This window comes from Nothobranchius furzeri, chromosome 3, assembly GCF_043380555.1.
Source record: "Nothobranchius furzeri strain GRZ-AD chromosome 3, NfurGRZ-RIMD1, whole genome shotgun sequence".
In the NCBI taxonomy this organism is placed as follows: domain Eukaryota; kingdom Metazoa; phylum Chordata; class Actinopteri; order Cyprinodontiformes; family Nothobranchiidae; genus Nothobranchius; species Nothobranchius furzeri.
Genome location: NC_091743.1, coordinates 91,081,353 through 91,103,959, shown reverse-complemented (window position 1 = coordinate 91,103,959; position 22,607 = coordinate 91,081,353). Strand labels below are relative to the sequence as shown.

The window sequence follows — 22,607 nt, the reverse complement described above, 5'->3', positions numbered from 1 at the left end:
GCTTACAAATAATTTCCGTAATATGACATCAAACCTTCCTTGAAAATGTATGCAATTGACACTGGGAAAAACAATATTTTAAAGAGAAGTCCCTTTAAAAGAAAGGAAGTCACTTTGGAATGGAAATGCGCATTGCGTGTTTTAGGCTTAGTACTAATTGTGTAGGTAGGTTCCCTGAACAAACTCAATCTAAGATGGGACTCATGAGATATTCCCACCTTTTTCGGCAATTCATTTGGTTAGCCTTATGCCGACCTGTGGGTAGAGTTCCTGACAAGCTCAACTGAGAAAGGTACTCTTGAGATTGAAGTCTTACAACTCTTATCATGTGAGAAATAATTAGTGAAATTGAGCAGAATTTCTTCCCTGTGTTAGTTGTAAGTGCATAATATTTGAAAGGACTTTTGAACAGTTGTCATAAAGGACCTACTCGACGAAGATGGGATTCGAACCCATGCGTGCATAGCACAATGGATTAGCAATCCATCGCCTTAACCACTCGGCCACCTCGTCTGTTTGTACCATGGATGATGACGACAGCCATGTTTGCACATTTACTATTGCACGGGTACAAACGTCATTGTCAAGCCTGACTAAACACTGATGAGTGGTCCAAATTTTAAATGTTACAGTAAAATACAAGGGGAATTAGCTCAAGTGGTAGAGTGCTCGCTTAGCATGTGAGAGGAAGTGGGATCGAAGCCCACATTCTCCAAAGTCATCCAAGCTTGTTCATTTCCTCAGAAGGTTCATTTTCGAAATTTCATTGTACCTACGAGGACAGTACATTGAACCGGAATTCGTGAAGCATTTTCACAAGTAATAAAAAAAAGACTGCATGACTCCAATTTATGATGATCTAACTTATCTGATCAGTACCCTTCCACATACAGTGTGACATTTGCTTTAATCATTCAGAAGTGGCTTCAGTTTGTAAAAGCTTACAAATAATTTCCGTAATATGACATCAAACCTTCCTTGAAAATGTATGCAATTGACACTGGGAAAAACAATATTTTAAAGAGAAGTCCCTTTAAAAGCAAGGAAGTCACTTTGGAATGGAAATGCGCATTGCGTGTTTTAGGCTTAGTACTAATTGTGTAGGTAGGTTCCCTGAACAAACTCAATCTAAGCTGGGACTCATGAGATATTCCCACCTTTTTCGGCAATTCATTTGGTTAGCCTTATGCCGACCTGTGGGTAGAGTTCCTGACAAGCTCAACTGAGAAAGGTACTCTTGAGATTGAAGTCTTACAACTCTTATCATGTGAGAAATAATTAGTGAAATTGAGCAGAATTTCTTCCCTGTGTTAGTTGTAAGTGCATAATCTTTGAAAGGACTTTTGAACAGTTGTCATAAAGGACCTACTCGACGAAGATGGGATTCGAACCCATGCATGCATAGCACAATGGATTAGCAATCCATCGCCTTAACCACTCGGCCACCTCGTCTGTTTGTACCATGGATGATGACGACAGCCATGTTTGCACATTTACTATTGCACGGGTACAAACGTCATTGTCAAGCCTGACTAAACACTGATGAGTGGTCCAAATTTTAAATGTTACAGTATTACACAAGGGAATTAGCTCAAGTGGTAGAGCGCTCGCTTAGCATGTGAGAGGTAGTGGGATCGATGCCCACATTCTCCAAAGTCATCCAAGCTTGTTCATTTCCTCAGAAGGTTCATTTTCGAAATTTCATTGTACCTACGAGGACAGTACATTGAACCGGAATTCGTGAAGCATTTTCGCAAGTAATAAAAAAAAGACTGCATGACTCCAATTTATGATGATCTAACTTATCTGATCAGTACCCTTCCACATACAGTGTGACATTTGCTTTAATCATTCAGAAGTGGCTTCAGTTTGTAAAAGCTTACAAATAATTTCCGTAATATGACATCAAACCTTCCTTGAAAATGTATGCAATTGACACTGGGAAAAACAATATTTTAAAGAGAAGTCCCTTTAAAAGCAAGGAAGTCACTTTGGAATGGAAATGCGCATTGCGTGTTTTAGGCTTAGTACTAATTGTGTAGGTAGGTTCCCTGAACAAACTCAATCTAAGATGGGACTCATGAGATATTCCCACCTTTTTCGGCAATTCATTTGGTTAGCCTTATGCCGACCTGTGGGTAGAGTTCCTGACAAGCTCAACTGAGAAAGGTTCTCTTGAGATTGAAGTCTTACAACTCTTATCATGTGAGAAATAATTAGTGAAATTGAGCAGAATTTCTTCCCTGTGTTAGTTGTAAGTGCATAATCTTTGAAAGGACTTTTGAACAGTTGTCATAAAGGAGTTACTCGACGAAGATGGGATTCGAACCCATGCGTGCATAGCACAATGGATTAGCAATCCATCGCCTTAACCACTCGGCCACCTCGTCTGTTTGTACCATGGATGATGACGACAGCCATGTTGGCACATTTACTATTGCACGGGTTCAAACGTCATTGTCAAGCCTGTCTAAACACTGATGAGTGGTCCAAATTTTAAATGTTACGGTAAAATACAAGGGGAATTAGCTCAAGTGGTAGAGTGCTCGCTTAGCATGTGAGAGGAAGTGGGATCGATGCCCACATTCTCCAAAGTCATCCAAGCTTGTTCATTTCCTCAGAAGGTTCATTTTCGAAATTTCATTGTACCTACGAGGACAGTACATTGAACCGGAATTCGTGAAGCATTTTCGCAAGTAATAAAAAAAAGACTGCATGACTCCAATTTATGATGATCTAACTTATCTGATCAGTACCCTTCCACATACAGTGTGACATTTGCTTTAATCATTCAGAAGTGGCTTCAGTTTGTAAAAGCTTACAAATTATTTCCGTAATATGACATCAAACCTTCCTTGAAAATGTATGCAATTGACACTGGGAAAAACAATATTTTAAAGAGAAGTCCCTTTAAAAGAAAGGAAGTCACTTTGGAATGGAAATGCGCATTGCGTGTTTTAGGCTTAGTACTAATTGTGTAGGTAGGTTCCCTGAACAAACTCAATCTAAGATGGGACTCATGAGATATTCCCACCTTTTTCGGCAATTCATTTGGTTAGCCTTATGCCGACCTGTGGGTAGAGTTCCTGACAAGCTCAACTGAGAAAGGTACTCTTGAGATTGAAGTCTTACAACTCTTATCATGTGAGAAATAATTAGTGAAATTGAGCAGAATTTCTTCCCTGTGTTAGTTGTAAGTGCATAATCTTTGAAAGGACTTTTGAACAGTTGTCATAAAGGACCTACTCGACGAAGATGGGATTCGAACCCATGCGTGCATAGCACAATGGATTAGCAATCCATCGCCTTAACCACTCGGCCACCTCGTCTGTTTGTACCAGGGATGATGACGACAGCCATGTTTGCACATTTACTATTGCACGGGTACAAACGTCATTGTCAAGCCTGACTAAACACTGATGAGTGGTCCAAATTTTAAATGTTACAGTATTACACAAGGGGAATTAGCTCAAGTGGTAGAGCGCTCCCTTAGCATGTGAGAGGTAGTGGGATCGATGCCCACATTCTCCAAAGTCATCCAAGCTTGTTCATTTCCTCAGAAGGTTCATTTTCGAAATTTCATTGTACCTACGAGGACAGTACATTGAACCGGAATTCGTGAAGCATTTTCGCAAGTAATAAAAAAAAGACTGCATGACTCCAATTTATGATGATCTAACTTATCTGATCAGTACCCTTCCACATACAGTGTGACATTTGCTTTAATCATTCAGAAGTGGCTTCAGATTGTAAAAGCTTACAAATAATTTCCGTAATATGACATCAAACCTTCCTTGAAAATGTATGCAATTGACACTGGGAAAAACAATATTTTAAAGAGAATTCCCTTTAAAAGCAAGGAAGTCACTTTGGAATGGAAATGCGCATTGCGTGTTTTAGGCTTAGTACTAATTGTGTAGGTAGGTTCCCTGAACAAACTCAATCTAAGATGGGACTCATGAGATATTCCCACCTTTTTCGGCAATTCATTTGGTTAGCCTTATGCCGACCTGTGGGTAGAGTTCCTGACAAGCTCAACTGAGAAAGGTACTCTTGAGATTGAAGTCTTACAACTCTTATCATGTGAGAAATAATTAGTGAAATTGAGCAGAATTTCTTCCCTGTGTTAGTTGTAAGTGCATAATCTTTGAAAGGACTTTTGAACAGTTGTCATAAAGGACTTACTCGATGAAGATGGGATTCGAACCCATGCGTGCATAGCACAATGGATTAGCAATCCATCGCCTTAACCACTCGGCCACCTCGTCTGTTTGTACCATGGATGATGACGACAGCCATGTTTGCACATTTACTATTGCACGGGTACAAACGTCATTGTCAAGCCTGACTAAACACTGATGAGTGGTCCAAATTTTAAATGTTACAGTATTACGCAAGGGGAATTAGCTCAAGTGGTAGAGCGCTCGCTTAGCATGTGAGAGGTAGTGGGATCGATGCCCACATTCTCCAAAGTCATCCAAGCTTGTTCATTTCCTCAGAAGGTTCATTTTCGAAATTTCATTGTACCTACGAGGACAGTACATTGAACCGGAATTCGTGAAGCATTTTCGCAAGTAATAAAAAAAAGACTGCATGACTCCAATTTATGATGATCTAACTTATCTGATCAGTACCCTTCCACATACAGTGTGACATTTGCTTTAATCATTCAGAAGTGGCTTCAGTTTGTAAAAGCTTACAAATAATTTCCGTAATATGACATCAAACCTTCCTTGAAAATGTATGCAATTGACACTGGGAAAAACAATATTTTAAAGAGAAGTCCCTTTAAAAGCAAGGAAGTCACTTTGGAATGGAAATGCGCATTGCGTGTTTTAGGCTTAGTACTAATTGTGTAGGTAGGTTCCCTGAACAAACTCAATCTAAGATGGGACTCATGAGATATTCCCACCTTTTTCGGCAATTCATTTGGTTAGCCTTATGCCGACCTGTGGGTAGAGTTCCTGACAAGCTCAACTGAGAAAGGTACTCTTGAGATTGAAGTCTTACAACTCTTATCATGTGAGAAATAATTAGTGAAATTGAGCAGAATTTCTTCCCTGTGTTAGTTGTAAGTGCATAATCTTTGAAAGGACTTTTGAACAGTTGTCATAAAGGACCTACTCGACGAAGATGGGATTCAAACCCATGCATGCATAGCACAATGGATTAGCAATCCATCGCCTTAACCACTCGGCCACCTCTTCTGTTTGTACCATGGATGATGACGACAGCCATGTTTGCACATTTACTATTGCACGGGTACAAACGTCATTGTCAAGCCTGACTAAACACTGATGAGTGGTCCAAATTTTAAATGTTACAGTATTACACAAGGGGAATTAGCTCAAGTGGTAGAGCGCTCGCTTAGCATGTGAGAGGTAGTGGGATGGATGCCCACATTCTCCAAAGTCATCCAAGCTTGTTCATTTCCTCAGAAGGTTCATTTTCGAAATTTCATTGTACCTACGAGGACAGTACATTGAACCGGAATTCGTGAAGCATTTTCGCAAGTAATAAAAAAAAGACTGCATGACTCCAATTTATGATGATCTAACTTATCTGATCAGTACCCTTCCACATACAGTGTGACATTTGCTTTAATCATTCAGAAGTGGCTTCAGTTTGTAAAAGCTTACAAATAATTTCCGTAATATGACATCAAACCTTCCTTGAAAATGTATGCAATTGACACTGGGAAAAACAATATTTTAAAGAGAAGTCCCTTTAAAAGCAAGGAAGTCACTTTGGAATGGAAATGCGCATTGCGTGTTTTAGGCTTAGTACTAATTGTGTAGGTAGGTTCCCTGAACAAACTCAATCTAAGATGGGACTCATGAGATATTCCCACCTTTTTCGGCAATTCATTTGGTTAGCCTTATGCCGACCTGTGGGTAGAGTTCCTGACAAGCTCAATTGAGAAAGGTACTCTTGAGATTGAAGTCTTACAACTCTTATCATGTGAGAAATAATTAGTGAAATTGAGCAGAATTTCTTCCCTGTGTTAGTTGTAAGTGCATAATCTTTGAAAGGACTTTTGAACAGTTGTCATAAAGGACCTACTCGACGAAGATGGGATTCGAACCCATGCGTGCATAGCACAATGGATTAGCAATCCATCGCCTTAACCACTCGGCCACCTCGTCTGTTTGTATCATGGATGATGACGACAGCCATGTTTGCACATTTACTATTGCACGGGTACAAACGTCATTGTCAAGCCTGACTAAACACTGATGAGTGGTCCAAATTTTAAATGTTACAGTATTACACAAGGGGAATTATCTCAAGTGGTAGAGCGCTCGCTTAGCATGTGAGAGGTAGTGGGATGGATGCCCACATTCTCCAAAGTCATCCAAGCTTGTTCATTTCCTCAGAAGGTTCATTTTCGAAATTTCATTGTACCTACGAGGACAGTACATTGAACCGGAATTCGTGAAGCATTTTCGCAAGTAATAAAAAAAAGACTGCATGACTCCAATTTATGATGATCTAACTTATCTGATCAGTACCCTTCCACATACAGTGTGACATTTGCTTTAATCATTCAGAAGTGGCTTCAGTTTGTAAAAGCTTACAAATAATTTCCGTAATATGACATCAAACCTTCCTTGAAAATGTATGCAATTGACACTGGGAAAAACAATATTTTAAAGAGAAGTCCCTTTAAAAGCAAGGAAGTCACTTTGGAATGGAAATGCGCATTGCGTGTTTTAGGCTTAGTACTAATTGTGTAGGTAGGTTCCCTGAACAAACTCAATCTAAGATGGGACTCATGAGATATTCCCACCTTTTTCGGCAATTCATTTGGTTAGCCTTATGCCGACCTGTGGGTAGAGTTCCTGACAAGCTCAACTGAGAAAGGTACTCTTGAGATTGAAGTCTTACAACTCTTATCATGTGAGAAATAATTAGTGAAATTGAGCAGAATTTCTTCCCTGTGTTAGTTGTAAGTGCATAATCTTTGAAAGGACTTTTGAACAGTTGTCATAAAGGACCTACTCGACGAAGATGGGATTCGAACCCATGCATGCATAGCACAATGGATTAGCAATCCATCGCCTTAACCACTCGGCCACCGCGTCTGTTTGTATCATGGATGATGACGACAGCCATGTTTGCACATTTACTATTGCACGGGTACAAACGTCATTGTCAAGCCTGACTAAACACTGATGAGTGGTCCAAATTTTAAATGTTACAGTATTACACAAGGGGAATTATCTCAAGTGGTAGAGCGCTCGCTTAGCATGTGAGAGGTAGTGGGATGGATGCCCACATTCTCCAAAGTCATCCAGGCTTGTTCATTTCCTCAGAAGGTTCATTTTCGAAATTTCATTGTACCTACGAGGACAGTACATTGAACCGGAATTCGTGAAGCATTTTCGCAAGTAATAAAAAAAAGACTGCATGACTCCAATTTATGATGATCTAACTTATCTGATCAGTACCCTTCCACATACAGTGTGACATTTGCTTTAATCATTCAGAAGTGGCTTCAGATTGTAAAAGCTTACAAATAATTTCCGTAATATGACATCAAACCTTCCTTGAAAATGTATGCAATTGACACTGGGAAAAACAATATTTTAAAGAGAATTCCCTTTAAAAGCAAGGAAGTCACTTTGGAATGGAAATGCGCATTGCGTGTTTTAGGCTTAGTACTAATTGTGTAGGTAGGTTCCCTGAACAAACTCAATCTAAGATGGGACTCATGAGATATTCCCACCTTTTTCGGCAATTCATTTGGTTAGCCTTATGCCGACCTGTGGGTAGAGTTCCTGACAAGCTCAACTGAGAAAGGTACTCTTGAGATTGAAGTCTTACAACTCTTATCATGTGAGAAATAATTAGTGAAATTGAGCAGAATTTCTTCCCTGTGTTAGTTGTAAGTGCATAATCTTTGAAAGGACTTTTGAACAGTTGTCATAAAGGACCTACTCGACGAAGATGGGATTCGAACCCATGCGTGCATAGCACAATGGATTAGCAATCCATCGCCTTAACCACTCGGCCACCTCGTCTGTTTGTACCATGGATGATGACGACAGCCATGTTTGCACATTTACTATTGCACGGGTACAAACGTCATTGTCAAGCCTGACTAAACACTGATGAGTGGTCCAAATTTTAAATGTTACAGTATTACGCAAGGGGAATTAGCTCAAGTGGTAGAGCGCTCGCTTAGCATGTGAGAGGTAGTGGGATCGATGCCCACATTCTCCAAAGTCATCCAAGCTTGTTCATTTCCTCAGAAGGTTCATTTTCGAAATTTCATTGTACCTACGAGGACAGTACATTGAACCGGAATTCGTGAAGCATTTTCACAAGTAATAAAAAAAAGACTGCATGACTCCAATTTATGATGATCTAACTTATCTGATCAGTACCCTTCCACATACAGTGTGACATTTGCTTTAATCATTCAGAAGTGGCTTCAGTTTGTAAAAGCTTACAAATAATTTCCGTAATATGACATCAAACCTTCCTTGAAAATGTATGCAATTGACACTGGGAAAAACAATATTTTAAAGAGAAGTCCCTTTAAAAGCAAGGAAGTCACTTTGGAATGGAAATGCGCATTGCGTGTTTTAGGCTTAGTACTAATTGTGTAGGTAGGTTCCCTGAACAAACTCAATCTAAGATGGGACTCATGAGACATTCCCACCTTTTTCGGCAATTCATTTGGTTAGCCTTATGCCGACCTGTGGGTAGAGTTCCTGACAAGCTCAACTGAGAAAGGTACTCTTGAGATTGAAGTCTTACAACTCTTATCATGTGAGAAATAATTAGTGAAATTGAGCAGAATTTCTTCCCTGTGTTAGTTGTAAGTGCATAATCTTTGAAAGGACTTTTGAACAGTTGTCATAAAGGACCTACTCGACGAAGATGGGATTCGAACCCATGCATGCATAGCACAATGGATTAGCAATCCATCGCCTTAACCACTCGGCCACCTCGTCTGTTTGTATCATGGATGATGACGACAGCCATGTTTGCACATTTACTATTGCACGGGTACAAACGTCATTGTCAAGCCTGACTAAACACTGATGAGTGGTCCAAATTTTAAATGTTACAGTATTACACAAGGAGAATTAGCTCAAGTGGTAGAGCGCTCGCTTAGCATGTGAGAGGTAGTGGGATCGATGCCCACATTCTCCAAAGTCATCCAAGCTTGTTCATTTCCTCAGAAGGTTCATTTTCGAAATTTCATTGTACCTACGAGGACAGTACATTGAACCGGAATTCGTGAAGCATTTTCGCAAGTAATAAAAAAAAGACTGCATGACTCTAATTTATGATGATCTAACTTATCTGATCAGTACCCTTCCACATACAGTGTGACATTTGCTTTAATCATTCAGAAGTGGCTTCAGTTTGTAAAAGCTTACAAATAATTTCCGTAATATGACATCAAACCTTCCTTGAAAATGTATGCAATTGACACTGGGAAAAACAATATTTTAAAGAGAAGTCCCTTTAAAAGCAAGGAAGTCACTTTGGAATGGAAATGCGCATTGCGTGTTTTAGGCTTAGTACTAATTGTGTAGGTAGGTTCCCTGAACAAACTCAATCTAAGATGGGACTCATGAGATATTCCCACCTTTTTCGGCAATTCATTTGGTTAGCCTTATGCCGACCTGTGGGTAGAGTTCCTGACAAGCTCAACTGAGAAAGGTACTCTTGAGATTGAAGTCTTACAACTCTTATCATGTGAGAAATAATTAGTGAAATTGAGCAGAATTTCTTCCCTGTGTTAGTTGTAAGTGCATAATCTTTGAAAGGACTTTTGAACAGTTGTCATAAAGGAGTTACTCGACGAAGATGGGATTCGAACCCATGCGTGCATAGCACAATGGATTAGCAATCCATCGCCTTAACCACTCGGCCACCTCGTCTGTTTGTACCATGGATGATGACGACAGCCATGTTGGCACATTTACTATTGCACGGGTTCAAACGTCATTGTCAAGCCTGTCTAAACACTGATGAGTGGTCCAAATTTTAAATGTTACAGTAAAATACAAGGGGAATTAGCTCAAGTGGTAGAGTGCTCGCTTAGCATGTGAGAGGAAGTGGGATCGATGCCCACATTCTCCAAAGTCATCCAAGCTTGTTCATTTCCTCAAAAGGTTCATTTTCGAAATTTCATTGTACCTACGAGGACAGTACATTGAACCGGAATTCGTGAAGCATTTTCGCAAGTAATAAAAAAAAGACTGCATGACTCCAATTTATGATGATCTAACTTATCTGATCAGTACCCTTCCACATACAGTGTGACATTTGCTTTAATCATTCAGAAGTGGCTTCAGTTTGTAAAAGCTTACAAATAATTTCCGTAATATGACATCAAACCTTCCTTGAAAATGTATGCAATTGACACTGGGAAAAACAATATTTTAAAGAGAAGTCCCTTTAAAAGCAAGGAAGTCACTTTGGAATGGAAATGCGCATTGCGTGTTTTAGGCTTAGTACTAATTGTGTAGGTAGGTTCCCTGAACAAACTCAATCTAAGATGGGACTCATGAGATATTCCCACCTTTTTCGGCAATTCATTTGGTTAGCCTTATGCCGACCTGTGGGTAGAGTTCCTGACAAGCTCAACTGAGAAAGGTACTCTTGAGATTGAAGTCTTACAACTCTTATCATGTGAGAAATAATTAGTGAAATTGAGCAGAATTTCTTCCCTGTGTTAGTTGTAAGTGCATAATCTTTGAAAGGACTTTTGAACAGTTGTCATAAAGGACCTACTCGACGAAGATGGGATTCGAACCCATGCGTGCATAGCACAATGGATTAGCAATCCATCGCCTTAACCACTCGGCCACCTCGTCTGTTTGTATCATGGATGATGACGACAGCCATGTTTGCACATTTACTATTGCACGGGTACAAACGTCATTGTCAAGCCTGACTAAACACTGATGAGTGGTCCAAATTTTAAATGTTACAGTATTACACAAGGGGAATTATCTCAAGTGGTAGAGCGCTCGCTTAGCATGTGAGAGGTAGTGGGATGGATGCCCACATTCTCCAAAGTCATCCAAGCTTGTTCATTTCCTCAGAAGGTTCATTTTCGAAATTTCATTGTACCTACGAGGACAGTACATTGAACCGGAATTCGTGAAGCATTTTCGCAAGTAATAAAAAAAAGACTGCATGACTCCAATTTATGATGATCTAACTTATCTGATCAGTACCCTTCCACATACAGTGTGACATTTGCTTTAATCATTCAGAAGTGGCTTCAGTTTGTAAAAGCTTACAAATAATTTCCGTAATATGACATCAAACCTTCCTTGAAAATGTATGCAATTGACACTGGGAAAAACAATATTTTAAAGAGAAGTCCCTTTAAAAGCAAGGAAGTCACTTTGGAATGGAAATGCGCATTGCGTGTTTTAGGCTTAGTACTAATTGTGTAGGTAGGTTCCCTGAACAAACTCAATCTAAGATGGGACTCATGAGATATTCCCACCTTTTTCGGCAATTCATTTGGTTAGCCTTATGCCGACCTGTGGGTAGAGTTCCTGACAAGCTCAACTGAGAAAGGTACTCTTGAGATTGAAGTCTTACAACTCTTATCATGTGAGAAATAATTAGTGAAATTGAGCAGAATTTCTTCCCTGTGTTAGTTGTAAGTGCATAATCTTTGAAAGGACTTTTGAACAGTTGTCATAAAGGACCTACTCGACGAAGATGGGATTCGAACCCATGCATGCATAGCACAATGGATTAGCAATCCATCGCCTTAACCACTCGGCCACCGCGTCTGTTTGTATCATGGATGATGACGACAGCCATGTTTGCACATTTACTATTGCACGGGTACAAACGTCATTGTCAAGCCTGACTAAACACTGATGAGTGGTCCAAATTTTAAATGTTACAGTATTACACAAGGGGAATTAGCTCAAGTGGTAGAGCGCTCGCTTAGCATGTGAGAGGTAGTGGGATGGATGCCCACATTCTCCAAAGTCATCCAGGCTTGTTCATTTCCTCAGAAGGTTCATTTTCGAAATTTCATTGTACCTACGAGGACAGTACATTGAACCGGAATTCGTGAAGCATTTTCGCAAGTAATAAAAAAAAGACTGCATGACTCCAATTTATGATGATCTAACTTATCTGATCAGTACCCTTCCACATACAGTGTGACATTTGCTTTAATCATTCAGAAGTGGCTTCAGATTGTAAAAGCTTACAAATAATTTCCGTAATATGACATCAAACCTTCCTTGAAAATGTATGCAATTGACACTGGGAAAAACAATATTTTAAAGAGAATTCCCTTTAAAAGCAAGGAAGTCACTTTGGAATGGAAATGCGCATTGCGTGTTTTAGGCTTAGTACTAATTGTGTAGGTAGGTTCCCTGAACAAACTCAATCTAAGATGGGACTCATGAGATATTCCCACCTTTTTCGGCAATTCATTTGGTTAGCCTTATGCCGACCTGTGGGTAGAGTTCCTGACAAGCTCAACTGAGAAAGGTACTCTTGAGATTGAAGTCTTACAACTCTTATCATGTGAGAAATAATTAGTGAAATTGAGCAGAATTTCTTCCCTGTGTTAGTTGTAAGTGCATAATCTTTGAAAGGACTTTTGAACAGTTGTCATAAAGGACCTACTCGACGAAGATGGGATTCGAACCCATGCGTGCATAGCACAATGGATTAGCAATCCATCGCCTTAACCACTCGGCCACCTCGTCTGTTTGTACCATGGATGATGACGACAGCCATGTTTGCACATTTACTATTGCACGGGTACAAACGTCATTGTCAAGCCTGACTAAACACTGATGAGTGGTCCAAATTTTAAATGTTACAGTATAATACAAGGGGAATTAGCTCAAGTGGTAGAGCGCTCGCTTAGCATGTGAGAGGTAGTGGGATCGATGCCCACATTCTCCAAAGTCATCCAAGCTTGTTCATTTCCTCAGAAGGTTCATTTTCGAAATTTCATTGTACCTACGAGGACAGTACATTGAACCGGAATTCGTGAAGCATTTTCACAAGTAATAAAAAAAAGACTGCATGACTCCAATTTATGATGATCTAACTTATCTGATCAGTACCCTTCCACATACAGTGTGACATTTGCTTTAATCATTCAGAAGTGGCTTCAGTTTGTAAAAGCTTACAAATAATTTCCGTAATATGACATCAAACCTTCCTTGAAAATGTATGCAATTGACACTGGGAAAAACAATATTTTAAAGAGAAGTCCCTTTAAAAGCAAGGAAGTCACTTTGGAATGGAAATGCGCATTGCGTGTTTTAGGCTTAGTACTAATTGTGTAGGTAGGTTCCCTGAACAAACTCAATCTAAGATGGGACTCATGAGACATTCCCACCTTTTTCGGCAATTCATTTGGTTAGCCTTATGCCGACCTGTGGGTAGAGTTCCTGACAAGCTCAACTGAGAAAGGTACTCTTGAGATTGAAGTCTTACAACTCTTATCATGTGAGAAATAATTAGTGAAATTGAGCAGAATTTCTTCCCTGTGTTAGTTGTAAGTGCATAATCTTTGAAAGGACTTTTGAACAGTTGTCATAAAGGACCTACTCGACGAAGATGGGATTCGAACCCATGCATGCATAGCACAATGGATTAGCAATCCATCGCCTTAACCACTCGGCCACCTCGTCTGTTTGTACCATGGATGATGACGACAGCCATGTTTGCACATTTACTATTGCACGGGTACAAACGTCATTGTCAAGCCTGACTAAACACTGATGAGTGGTCCAAATTTTAAATGTTACAGTATTACACAAGGAGAAATAGCTCAAGTGGTAGAGCGCTCGCTTAGCATGTGAGAGGTAGTGGGATCGATGCCCACATTCTCCAAAGTCATCCAAGCTTGTTCATTTCCTCAGAAGGTTCATTTTCGAAATTTCATTGTACCTACGAGGACAGTACATTGAACCGGAATTCGTGAAGCATTTTCGCAAGTAATAAAAAAAAGACTGCATGACTCCAATTTATGATGATCTAACTTATCTGATCAGTACCCTTCCACATACAGTGTGACATTTGCTTTAATCATTCAGAAGTGGCTTCAGTTTGTAAAAGCTTACAAATAATTTCCGTAATATGACATCAAACCTTCCTTGAAAATGTATGCAATTGACACTGGGAAAAACAATATTTTAAAGAGAAGTCCCTTTAAAAGCAAGGAAGTCACTTTGGAATGGAAATGCGCATTGCGTGTTTTAGGCTTAGTACTAATTGTGTAGGTAGGTTCCCTGAACAAACTCAATCTAAGATGGGACTCATGAGATATTCCCACCTTTTTCGGCAATTCATTTGGTTAGCCTTATGCCGACCTGTGGGTAGAGTTCCTGACAAGCTCAACTGAGAAAGGTACTCTTGAGATTGAAGTCTTACAACTCTTATCATGTGAGAAATAATTAGTGAAATTGAGCAGAATTTCTTCCCTGTGTTAGTTGTAAGTGCATAATCTTTGAAAGGACTTTTGAACAGTTGTCATAAAGGAGTTACTCGACGAAGATGGGATTCGAACCCATGCGTGCATAGCACAATGGATTAGCAATCCATCGCCTTAACCACTCGGCCACCTCGTCTGTTTGTACCATGGATGATGACGACAGCCATGTTGGCACATTTACTATTGCACGGGTTCAAACGTCATTGTCAAGCCTGTCTAAACACTGATGAGTGGTCCAAATTTTAAATGTTACAGTAAAATACAAGGGGAATTAGCTCAAGTGGTAGAGTGCTCGCTTAGCATGTGAGAGGAAGTGGGATCGATGCCCACATTCTCCAAAGTCATCCAAGCTTGTTCATTTCCTCAAAAGGTTCATTTTCGAAATTTCATTGTACCTACGAGGACAGTACATTGAACCGGAATTCGTGAAGCATTTTCGCAAGTAATAAAAAAAAGACTGCATGACTCCAATTTATGATGATCTAACTTATCTGATCAGTACCCTTCCACATACAGTGTGACATTTGCTTTAATCATTCAGAAGTGGCTTCAGTTTGTAAAAGCTTACAAATTATTTCCGTAATATGACATCAAACCTTCCTTGAAAATGTATGCAATTGACACTGGGAAAAACAATATTTTAAAGAGAAGTCCCTTTAAAAGAAAGGAAGTCACTTTGGAATGGAAATGCTCATTGCGTGTTTTAGGCTTAGTACTAATTGTGTAGGTAGGTTCCCTGAACAAACTCAGTCTAAGATGGGACTCATGAGATATTCCCACCTTTTTCGGCAATTCATTTGGTTAGCCTTATGCCGACCTGTGGGTAGAGTTCCTGACAAGCTCAACTGAGAAAGGTATTCTTGAGATTGAAGTCTTACAACTCTTACCATGTGAGAAATAATTAGTGAAATTGAGCAGAATTTCTTCCCTGTGTTAGTTGTTATTGCATAATCTTTGAAAGGACTTTTGAACAGATGTCATAAAGGACCTACTCGATGAAGATGGGATTCGAACCCATTCGTGCATAGCACAATGGATTAGCAATCCATCGCCTTAACCACTCGGCCACCTCGTCTGTTTGTACCATGGATGATGACGACAGCCATGTTTGCACATTTACTATTGCACGGGTACAAACGTCATTGTCAAGCCTGACTAAACACTGATGAGTGGTCCAAATTTTAAATGTTACAGTATTACACAAGGGGAATTAGCTCAAGTGGTACAGCGCTCGCTTAGCATGTGAGAGGTAGTGGGATCGATGCCCACATTCTCCAAAGTCATCCAAGCTTGTTCATTTCCTCAGAAGGTTCATTTTCGAAATTTCATTGTACCTACGAGGACAGTACATTGAACCGGAATTCGTGAAGCATTTTCGCAAGTAATAAAAAAAAGACTGCATGACTCCAATTTATGATGATCTAACTTATCTGATCAGTACCCTTCCACATACAGTGTGACATTTGCTTTAATCATTCAGAAGTGGCTTCAGTTTGTAAAAGCTTACAAATAATTTCCGTAATATGACATCAAACCTTCCATGAAAATGTATGCAATTGACACTGGGAAAAACAATATTTTAAAGAGAAGTCCCTTTAAAAGCAAGGAAGTCACTTTGGAATGGAAATGCACATTGCGTGTTTAAGGCTTAGTACTAATTGTGTAGGTAGGTTCCCTGAACAAACTCAATCTAAGATGGGACTCATGAGATATTCCCACTTTTTTCGGCAATTCATTTGGTTAGCCTTATGCCGACCTGTGGGTAGAGTTCCTGACAAGCTCAACTGAGAAAGGTACTCTTGAGATTGAAGTCTTACAACTCTTATCATGTGAGAAATAATTAGTGAAATTGAGCAGAATTTCTTCCCTGTGTTATTTGTAAGTGCATAATCTTTGAAAGGACTTTTGAACAGATGTCATAAAGGACCTACTCGACGAAGATGGGATTCGATCCCATGCGTGCATAGCACAATGGATAAGCAATCCATCGCCTTAACCACTCGGCCACCTCGTCTGTTTGTACCATTGATGATGACGACAGCCATGTTGGCACATTTACTATTGCACAGGTACAAACGTCATTGTCAAGCCTGACTAAACACTGATGAGTGGTCCAAATTTGAAATGTTACAGTGTTACACAAGGGGAATTAGCCCAAGTGGTAGAGCGCTCGCTTAGCATGTGAGAGATAGTGGGATCGATGCCCACATTCTACAATGTTATCCAAGCTTGTTTGTTTGCTCAAATGGTTATTTTTCGAAATTTCATTGTACCTACGAGGACAGTACATTGAACCGGAATTCGTGAAGCATTTTCGCAAGTAATAAAAAAAAGATTGCATGACTCCAATTTATGATGATCTAACTTATCTGATCAGTACCCTTCCACATACAGTGTGACATTTGCTTTAATCATTCAGAAGTGGCTTCAGTTTGTAAAAGCTTACAAATTATTTCCGTAATATGACATCAAACCTTCCATGAAAATGTATGCAATTGACACTGGGAAAAACAATATTTTAAAGAGAAGTCCCTTTAAAAGCTAGGAAGTCACTTTGGAATGGAAATGCGCATTGCGTGTTTTAGGCTTAGTACTAATTGTGTAGGTAGGTTCCCTGAACAAACTCAATCTAAGATGGGACTCATGAGATATTCCCACCTTTTTCGGCAATTCATTTGTTTAGCCTTATGCCGACCTGTGGGTAGAGTTCCTGACAAGCTCAACTGAGAAAGGTACTCTTGAGATTGAAGTCTTACAACTCTTATCATGTGAGAAATAATTGGTGAAATTGAGCAGAATTTCTTCCCTGTGTTAGTTGTAAGTGCATAATCTTTGAAAGGACTTTTGAACAGATGTCATAAAGTACCTACTCGACGAAGATGGGATTCGAACCCATGCGTGCATAGCACAATGGATTAGCAATCCATCGCCTTAAACACTCGGCCACCTCGTCTGTTTGTTCCAATGGTCGATGACGACAGCCATGTTTGCACATTTACTATTGCACGGGTACAAACGTCATTGTCAAGCCTGACTAAACGCTGATGAGTGGTCCAAATTTTAAATGTTACAGTATTACACAAGGGGAATTAGCTCAAGTGGTAGGGCGCTCGCTTAGCATGTGAGAGGTAGTGGGATCGATGCCCACATTCTCCAAAGTCATCCAAGCTTGTTCATTTCCTCAGAAGGTTCATTTTCGAAATTTCATTGTACCTACGAGGACAGTACATTGAACCGGAATTCGTGAAGCATTTTCGCAAGTAATAAAAAAAAGACTGCATGACTCCAATTTATGATGATCTAACTTATCTGATCAGTACCCTTCCACATACAGTGTGACATTTGCTTTAATCATTCAGAAGTGGCTTCAGTTTGTAAAAGCTTACAAATTATTTCCGTAATATGACATCAAACCTTCCATGAAAATGTATGCAGTTGACACTGGGAAAAACAATATTTTAAAGAGAAGTCCCTTTAAAAGCTAGGAAGTCACTTTGGAATGGAAATGTGCATTGCGTGTTTTAGGCTTAGTACTAACTGTGTAGGTAGGTTCCCTGAACAAACTCAATCTAAGATGGGACTCATGAGATATTCCCACCTTTTTCGGCAATTCATTTGGTCAGCCTTACCCCGGGTTTCCACGGGAGCCGTCAGCAGCACGTTACTGCAGCAGCACGTCTTGCTCGCGTAAGCTGCTGCTTGGCCCTTCCCACGAGACGCGAAGCAGCAGGAGAGCAGCTGTCACCGACAGAGCACAAAGTCACACGAGTGACTTCGTCAGTAAACACAACAACAAGCAGGAGAAAACTAAAACATGGTTTGTGTTTTATGTTCTGTCCGTTTTATAATCGCCAATACGGACCTGAAAAACAAAGGAGACCGCTAGCTAGGTGATAACTTCTCACGGGGACGCACAGTTAGTAACATTTTTAAAAGTAAAGCAACCGGAAGGCAGCACGTTCTTTATTCTGAAAATCTCTGTAGCTTCTCTCCATTTCCGCGTCCGATTTCCTGTCTTTCCTTCCCCAAAAATGTCGAACTTGACCCGTTTCAGAGGCGTCGCGCGTAGAAAATAGAACCGGCGCGTAAAGGCCGTGACATGCTGCTCCTGAGACGCGGCCGACTCGCGCTGCTGACGGCTGCCGACGGCTCCAGTGGAAAAGGTTCTGTTGACCACAGCGGTACCTATCAGCAGCTATGACGTGCTGCTGCAGTAACGTGCTGCTGATGGCTCCCGTGGAAAGCCGGGGTTGTGCCGACCTGTGGGTAGAGTTCCTGACAAGCTCAACTGAGAAAGGTACTCTTGAGATTGAAGTCTTACAACTCTTATCATGTGAGAAATAATTGGTGAAATTGAGCAGAATTTCTTCCCTGTGTTAGTTGTAAGTGCATAATCTTTGAAAGGACTTTTGAACAGATGTCATAAAGGACCTACTCGACGAAGATGGGATTCGAACCCATGCGTGCATAGCACAATGGATTAGCAATCCATCGCCTTAACCACTCAGCCACCTCGTCTGTTTGTACCATGGATGATGACGACAGCCATGTTTGCACATTTACTATTGCACGGGTACAAACGTCATTGTCAAGCCTGACTAAACACTGATGAGTGGTCCAAATTTTAAATGTTACTGTGAAATACAAGGGGAATTAGCTCAAGTGGTAGAGCGCTCGCTTAGCATGTGAGAGGTAGTGGGATCGATGCCCACATTCTCCAAAGTCATCCAAGCTTGTTTGTTTCCTCAAAAGTTTATTTTTCGAAATTTCATTGTACCTACGAGGACAGTACATTGAACCGGAATTCGTGAAGCATTTTCGCACTTAATAAAAAAAAGACTGCATGACTCCAATTTATGATGATCTAACTTATCTGATCAGTACCCTTCCACATACAGTGTGACATTTGCTTTAATCATTCAGAAGTGGCTTCAGTTTGTAAAAGCTTACAAATTATTTCCGTAATATGACATCAAACCTTCCATGAAAATGTATGCAATTGACACTGGGAAAAACAATATTTTAAAGAGAAGTCCCTTTAAAAGCAAGGAAGTCACTTTGGAATGGAAATGCGCATTGCGTGTTTAAGGCTTAGTACTAATTGTGTAGGTAGGTTCCCTGAACAAACTCAATCTAAGATGGGACTCATGAGATATTCCCACCTTTTTCGGCAATTCATTTGGTTAGCCTTATGCCGACCTGTGGGTAGAGTTCCTGACAAGCTCAACTGAGAAAGGTACTCTTGAGATTGAAGTCTTACAACTCTTATCATGTGAGAAATAATTAGTGAAATTGAGCAGAATTTCTTCCCTGTGTTATTTGTAAGTGCATAATCTTTGAGAGGACTTTTGAACAGATGTCATGAAGGACCTACTCGACAATGCTGGGATTTGAACCCATGCGTGCATAGCACAATGGATAAGCAATCCATCGCCTTAACCACTCGGCCACCTCATCTGTTTGTACCATGGATGATGACGACAGCCATGTTTGCACATTTACTATTGCACAGGTACAAACGTCATTGTCAAGCCTGACTAAACACTGATGAGTGGTCCAAATTTTAAATGTTACAGTATTGCACAAGGGGAATTAGCTCAAGTGGTAGAGCGCTCGCTTAGCATGTGAGAGGTAGTGGGATCGATGCCCACATTCTCCAAAGTCATCCAAGCTTGTTTGTTTCCTCAAAAGGTTATTTTTCGAAATTTCATTGTACCTACAAGGACAGTACATTGAACCGAAATTCGTGAAGCATTTTCGCAAGTAATAAAAAAAAGACTGCATGACTCCAATTTATGATGATCTAACTTATCTGATCAGTACCCTTCCACATACAGTGTGACATTTGCTTTAATCATTCAGAAGTGGCTTCAGTTTGTAAAAGCTTACAAATAATTTCCGTAATTTGACATCAAACCTTCCATGAAAATGTATGCAATTGACACTGGGAAAAGCAATATTTTAAAGAGAAGTCCATTTAAAAGCTTGGAAGTCACTTTGGAATGGAAATGCGCATTGCGTGTTTTAGGCTTAGTTCTAATTGTGTAGGTAGGTTCCCTGAACAAACTCAATCTAAGATGGGACTCATGAGATATTCCCACCTTTTTCGGCAATTCATTTTGCTATCCTTATGCCGACCTGTGGGTAGAGTTCCTGACAAGCTCAACTGAGAAAGGTACTCTTGAGATTGAAGTCTTACAACTCTTATCATGTGAGAAATAATTGGTGAAATTGAGCAGAATTTCTTCCCTGTGTTAGTTGTAAGTGCATAATCTTTGAAAGGACTTTTGAACAGATGTCATAAAGGACCTACTCGACGAAGATGGGATTCGATCCCATGCGTGCATAGCACAATGGATAAGCAATCCATCGCCTTAACCACTCGGCCACCTCGTCTGTTTGTACCATTGATGATGACGACAGCCATGTTGGCACATTTACTATTGCACAGGTACAAACGTCATTGTCAAGCCTGACTAAACACTGATGAGTGGTCCAAATTTTAAATGTTACAGTAAAATACAAGGGGAATTAGCTCAAGTGGTAGAGCGCTCGCTTAGCATGTGAGAGGTAGTGGGATCGATGCCCACATTCTACAAAGTCATCCAAGCTTGTTTGTTTCCTCAAAAGTTTATTTTTCGAAATTTCATTGTACCTACGAGGACAGTACATTGAACCGGAATTCGTGAAGCATTTTCGCAAGTAATAAAAAAAAGACTGCATGACTCCAATTTATGATGATCTAACTTATCTGATCAGTACCCTTCCACATACAGTGTGACATTTGCTTTAATCATTCAGAAGTGGCTTCAGTTTGTAAAAGCTTACAAATAATTTCCGTAATATGACATCAAACCTTCCATGAAAATGTATGCAATTGACACTGGGAAAAACAATATTTTAAAGAGAAGTCCCTTTAAAAGCTAGGAAGTCACTTTGGAATGGAAATGTGCATTGCGTGTTTTAGGCTTAGTACTAATTGTGTAGGTAGGTTCCCTGAACAAACTCAATCTAAGATGGGACTCATGAGATATTCCCACCTTTTTCGGCAATTCATTTGTTTAGCCTTATGCCGACCTGTGGGTAGAGTTCCTGACAAGCTCAACTGAGAAAGGTACTCTTGAGATTGAAGTCTTACAACTCTTATCATGTGAGAAATAATTGGTGAAATTGAGCAGAATTTCTTCCCTGTGTTAGTTGTAAGTGCATAATCTTTGAAAGGACTTTTGAACAGATGTCATAAAGTACCTACTCGACGAAGATGGGATTCGAACCCATGCGTGCATAGCACAATGGATTAGCAATCCATCGCCTTAACCACTCGGCCACCTCGTCTGTTTGTACCAATGGTCGATGACGACAGCCATGTTTGCACATTTACTATTGCACAGGTACAAACGTCATTGTCAAGCCTGACTAAACACTGATGAGTGGTCCAAATTTGAAATGTTACAGTATTACACAAGGGGAATTAGCCCAAGTGGTAGAGCGCTCGCTTAGCATGTGAGAGATAGTGGGATCGATGCCCACATTCTACAAAGTTATCCAAGCTTGTTTGTTTGCTCAAAAGGTTATTTTTCGAAATTTCATTGTACCTACGAGGACAGTACATTGAACCGGAATTCGTGAAGCATTTTCGCAAGTAATAAAAAAAAGATTGCATGACTCCAATTTATGATGATCTAACTTATCTGATCAGTACCCTTCCACATACAGTGTGACATTTGCTTTAATCATTCAGAAGTGGCTTCAGTTTGTAAAAGCTTACAAATTATTTCCGTAATATGACATCAAACCTTCCATGAAAATGTATGCAATTGACACTGGGAAAAACAATATTTTAAAGAGAAGTCCCTTTAAAAGCTAGGAAGTCACTTTGGAATGGAAATGCGCATTGCGTGTTTTAGGCTTAGTACTAATTGTGTAGGTAGGTTCCCTGAACAAACTCAATCTAAGATGGGACTCATGAGATATTCCCACCTTTTTCGGCAATTCATTTGTTTAGCCTTATGCCGACCTGTGGGTAGAGTTCCTGACAAGCTCAACTGAGAAAGGTACTCTTGAGATTGAAGTCTTACAACTCTTATCATGTGAGAAATAATTGGTGAAATTGAGCAGAATTTCTTCCCTGTGTTAGTTGTAAGTG

At 40.0% G+C, this 22,607-nt stretch overlaps 27 non-coding genes across 27 annotated transcripts; 6 read left to right on the top strand and 21 right to left on the bottom strand.

The window, feature by feature from the left end:
- Positions 1-431: 431 nt before the first annotated feature.
- trnas-gcu (transfer RNA serine (anticodon GCU)) lies at positions 432-513 on the bottom strand. Its single transcript has one exon. It is a non-coding gene; the product is annotated as a tRNA-Ser (tRNA).
- An 857-nt stretch (positions 514-1,370) lies between these two features.
- trnas-gcu (transfer RNA serine (anticodon GCU)) lies at positions 1,371-1,452 on the bottom strand. The gene has a single exon. It is a non-coding gene; the product is annotated as a tRNA-Ser (tRNA).
- Positions 1,453-2,308: 856 nt separating this feature from the next.
- Positions 2,309-2,390, bottom strand: trnas-gcu (transfer RNA serine (anticodon GCU)). Its single transcript has one exon. It is a non-coding gene; the product is annotated as a tRNA-Ser (tRNA).
- Positions 2,391-3,247: 857 nt separating this feature from the next.
- Positions 3,248-3,329, bottom strand: trnas-gcu (transfer RNA serine (anticodon GCU)). The gene has a single exon. It is a non-coding gene; the product is annotated as a tRNA-Ser (tRNA).
- Positions 3,330-4,186: 857 nt separating this feature from the next.
- trnas-gcu (transfer RNA serine (anticodon GCU)) lies at positions 4,187-4,268 on the bottom strand. The gene has a single exon. It is a non-coding gene; the product is annotated as a tRNA-Ser (tRNA).
- Positions 4,269-4,397: 129 nt separating this feature from the next.
- trnaa-agc (transfer RNA alanine (anticodon AGC)) lies at positions 4,398-4,470 on the top strand. Its single transcript has one exon. It is a non-coding gene; the product is annotated as a tRNA-Ala (tRNA).
- Positions 4,471-6,064: 1,594 nt separating this feature from the next.
- Positions 6,065-6,146, bottom strand: trnas-gcu (transfer RNA serine (anticodon GCU)). The gene has a single exon. It is a non-coding gene; the product is annotated as a tRNA-Ser (tRNA).
- Positions 6,147-7,003: 857 nt separating this feature from the next.
- Positions 7,004-7,085, bottom strand: trnas-gcu (transfer RNA serine (anticodon GCU)). Its single transcript has one exon. It is a non-coding gene; the product is annotated as a tRNA-Ser (tRNA).
- An 857-nt stretch (positions 7,086-7,942) lies between these two features.
- Positions 7,943-8,024, bottom strand: trnas-gcu (transfer RNA serine (anticodon GCU)). The gene has a single exon. It is a non-coding gene; the product is annotated as a tRNA-Ser (tRNA).
- Positions 8,025-8,153: 129 nt separating this feature from the next.
- trnaa-agc (transfer RNA alanine (anticodon AGC)) lies at positions 8,154-8,226 on the top strand. Its single transcript has one exon. It is a non-coding gene; the product is annotated as a tRNA-Ala (tRNA).
- A 655-nt stretch (positions 8,227-8,881) lies between these two features.
- Positions 8,882-8,963, bottom strand: trnas-gcu (transfer RNA serine (anticodon GCU)). Its single transcript has one exon. It is a non-coding gene; the product is annotated as a tRNA-Ser (tRNA).
- Positions 8,964-9,092: 129 nt separating this feature from the next.
- trnaa-agc (transfer RNA alanine (anticodon AGC)) lies at positions 9,093-9,165 on the top strand. Its single transcript has one exon. It is a non-coding gene; the product is annotated as a tRNA-Ala (tRNA).
- A 655-nt stretch (positions 9,166-9,820) lies between these two features.
- Positions 9,821-9,902, bottom strand: trnas-gcu (transfer RNA serine (anticodon GCU)). Its single transcript has one exon. It is a non-coding gene; the product is annotated as a tRNA-Ser (tRNA).
- An 857-nt stretch (positions 9,903-10,759) lies between these two features.
- trnas-gcu (transfer RNA serine (anticodon GCU)) lies at positions 10,760-10,841 on the bottom strand. The gene has a single exon. It is a non-coding gene; the product is annotated as a tRNA-Ser (tRNA).
- An 857-nt stretch (positions 10,842-11,698) lies between these two features.
- Positions 11,699-11,780, bottom strand: trnas-gcu (transfer RNA serine (anticodon GCU)). Its single transcript has one exon. It is a non-coding gene; the product is annotated as a tRNA-Ser (tRNA).
- Positions 11,781-12,637: 857 nt separating this feature from the next.
- trnas-gcu (transfer RNA serine (anticodon GCU)) lies at positions 12,638-12,719 on the bottom strand. Its single transcript has one exon. It is a non-coding gene; the product is annotated as a tRNA-Ser (tRNA).
- A 129-nt stretch (positions 12,720-12,848) lies between these two features.
- trnaa-agc (transfer RNA alanine (anticodon AGC)) lies at positions 12,849-12,921 on the top strand. The gene has a single exon. It is a non-coding gene; the product is annotated as a tRNA-Ala (tRNA).
- Positions 12,922-13,576: 655 nt separating this feature from the next.
- trnas-gcu (transfer RNA serine (anticodon GCU)) lies at positions 13,577-13,658 on the bottom strand. Its single transcript has one exon. It is a non-coding gene; the product is annotated as a tRNA-Ser (tRNA).
- An 857-nt stretch (positions 13,659-14,515) lies between these two features.
- trnas-gcu (transfer RNA serine (anticodon GCU)) lies at positions 14,516-14,597 on the bottom strand. Its single transcript has one exon. It is a non-coding gene; the product is annotated as a tRNA-Ser (tRNA).
- Positions 14,598-15,454: 857 nt separating this feature from the next.
- trnas-gcu (transfer RNA serine (anticodon GCU)) lies at positions 15,455-15,536 on the bottom strand. The gene has a single exon. It is a non-coding gene; the product is annotated as a tRNA-Ser (tRNA).
- Positions 15,537-16,393: 857 nt separating this feature from the next.
- trnas-gcu (transfer RNA serine (anticodon GCU)) lies at positions 16,394-16,475 on the bottom strand. Its single transcript has one exon. It is a non-coding gene; the product is annotated as a tRNA-Ser (tRNA).
- An 857-nt stretch (positions 16,476-17,332) lies between these two features.
- On the bottom strand, positions 17,333-17,414 carry trnas-gcu (transfer RNA serine (anticodon GCU)). Its single transcript has one exon. It is a non-coding gene; the product is annotated as a tRNA-Ser (tRNA).
- A 1,483-nt stretch (positions 17,415-18,897) lies between these two features.
- On the bottom strand, positions 18,898-18,979 carry trnas-gcu (transfer RNA serine (anticodon GCU)). Its single transcript has one exon. It is a non-coding gene; the product is annotated as a tRNA-Ser (tRNA).
- Positions 18,980-19,108: 129 nt separating this feature from the next.
- Positions 19,109-19,181, top strand: trnaa-agc (transfer RNA alanine (anticodon AGC)). The gene has a single exon. It is a non-coding gene; the product is annotated as a tRNA-Ala (tRNA).
- An 866-nt stretch (positions 19,182-20,047) lies between these two features.
- Positions 20,048-20,120, top strand: trnaa-agc (transfer RNA alanine (anticodon AGC)). Its single transcript has one exon. It is a non-coding gene; the product is annotated as a tRNA-Ala (tRNA).
- A 655-nt stretch (positions 20,121-20,775) lies between these two features.
- Positions 20,776-20,857, bottom strand: trnas-gcu (transfer RNA serine (anticodon GCU)). The gene has a single exon. It is a non-coding gene; the product is annotated as a tRNA-Ser (tRNA).
- Positions 20,858-21,714: 857 nt separating this feature from the next.
- Positions 21,715-21,796, bottom strand: trnas-gcu (transfer RNA serine (anticodon GCU)). Its single transcript has one exon. It is a non-coding gene; the product is annotated as a tRNA-Ser (tRNA).
- Positions 21,797-22,607: the final 811 nt, after the last annotated feature.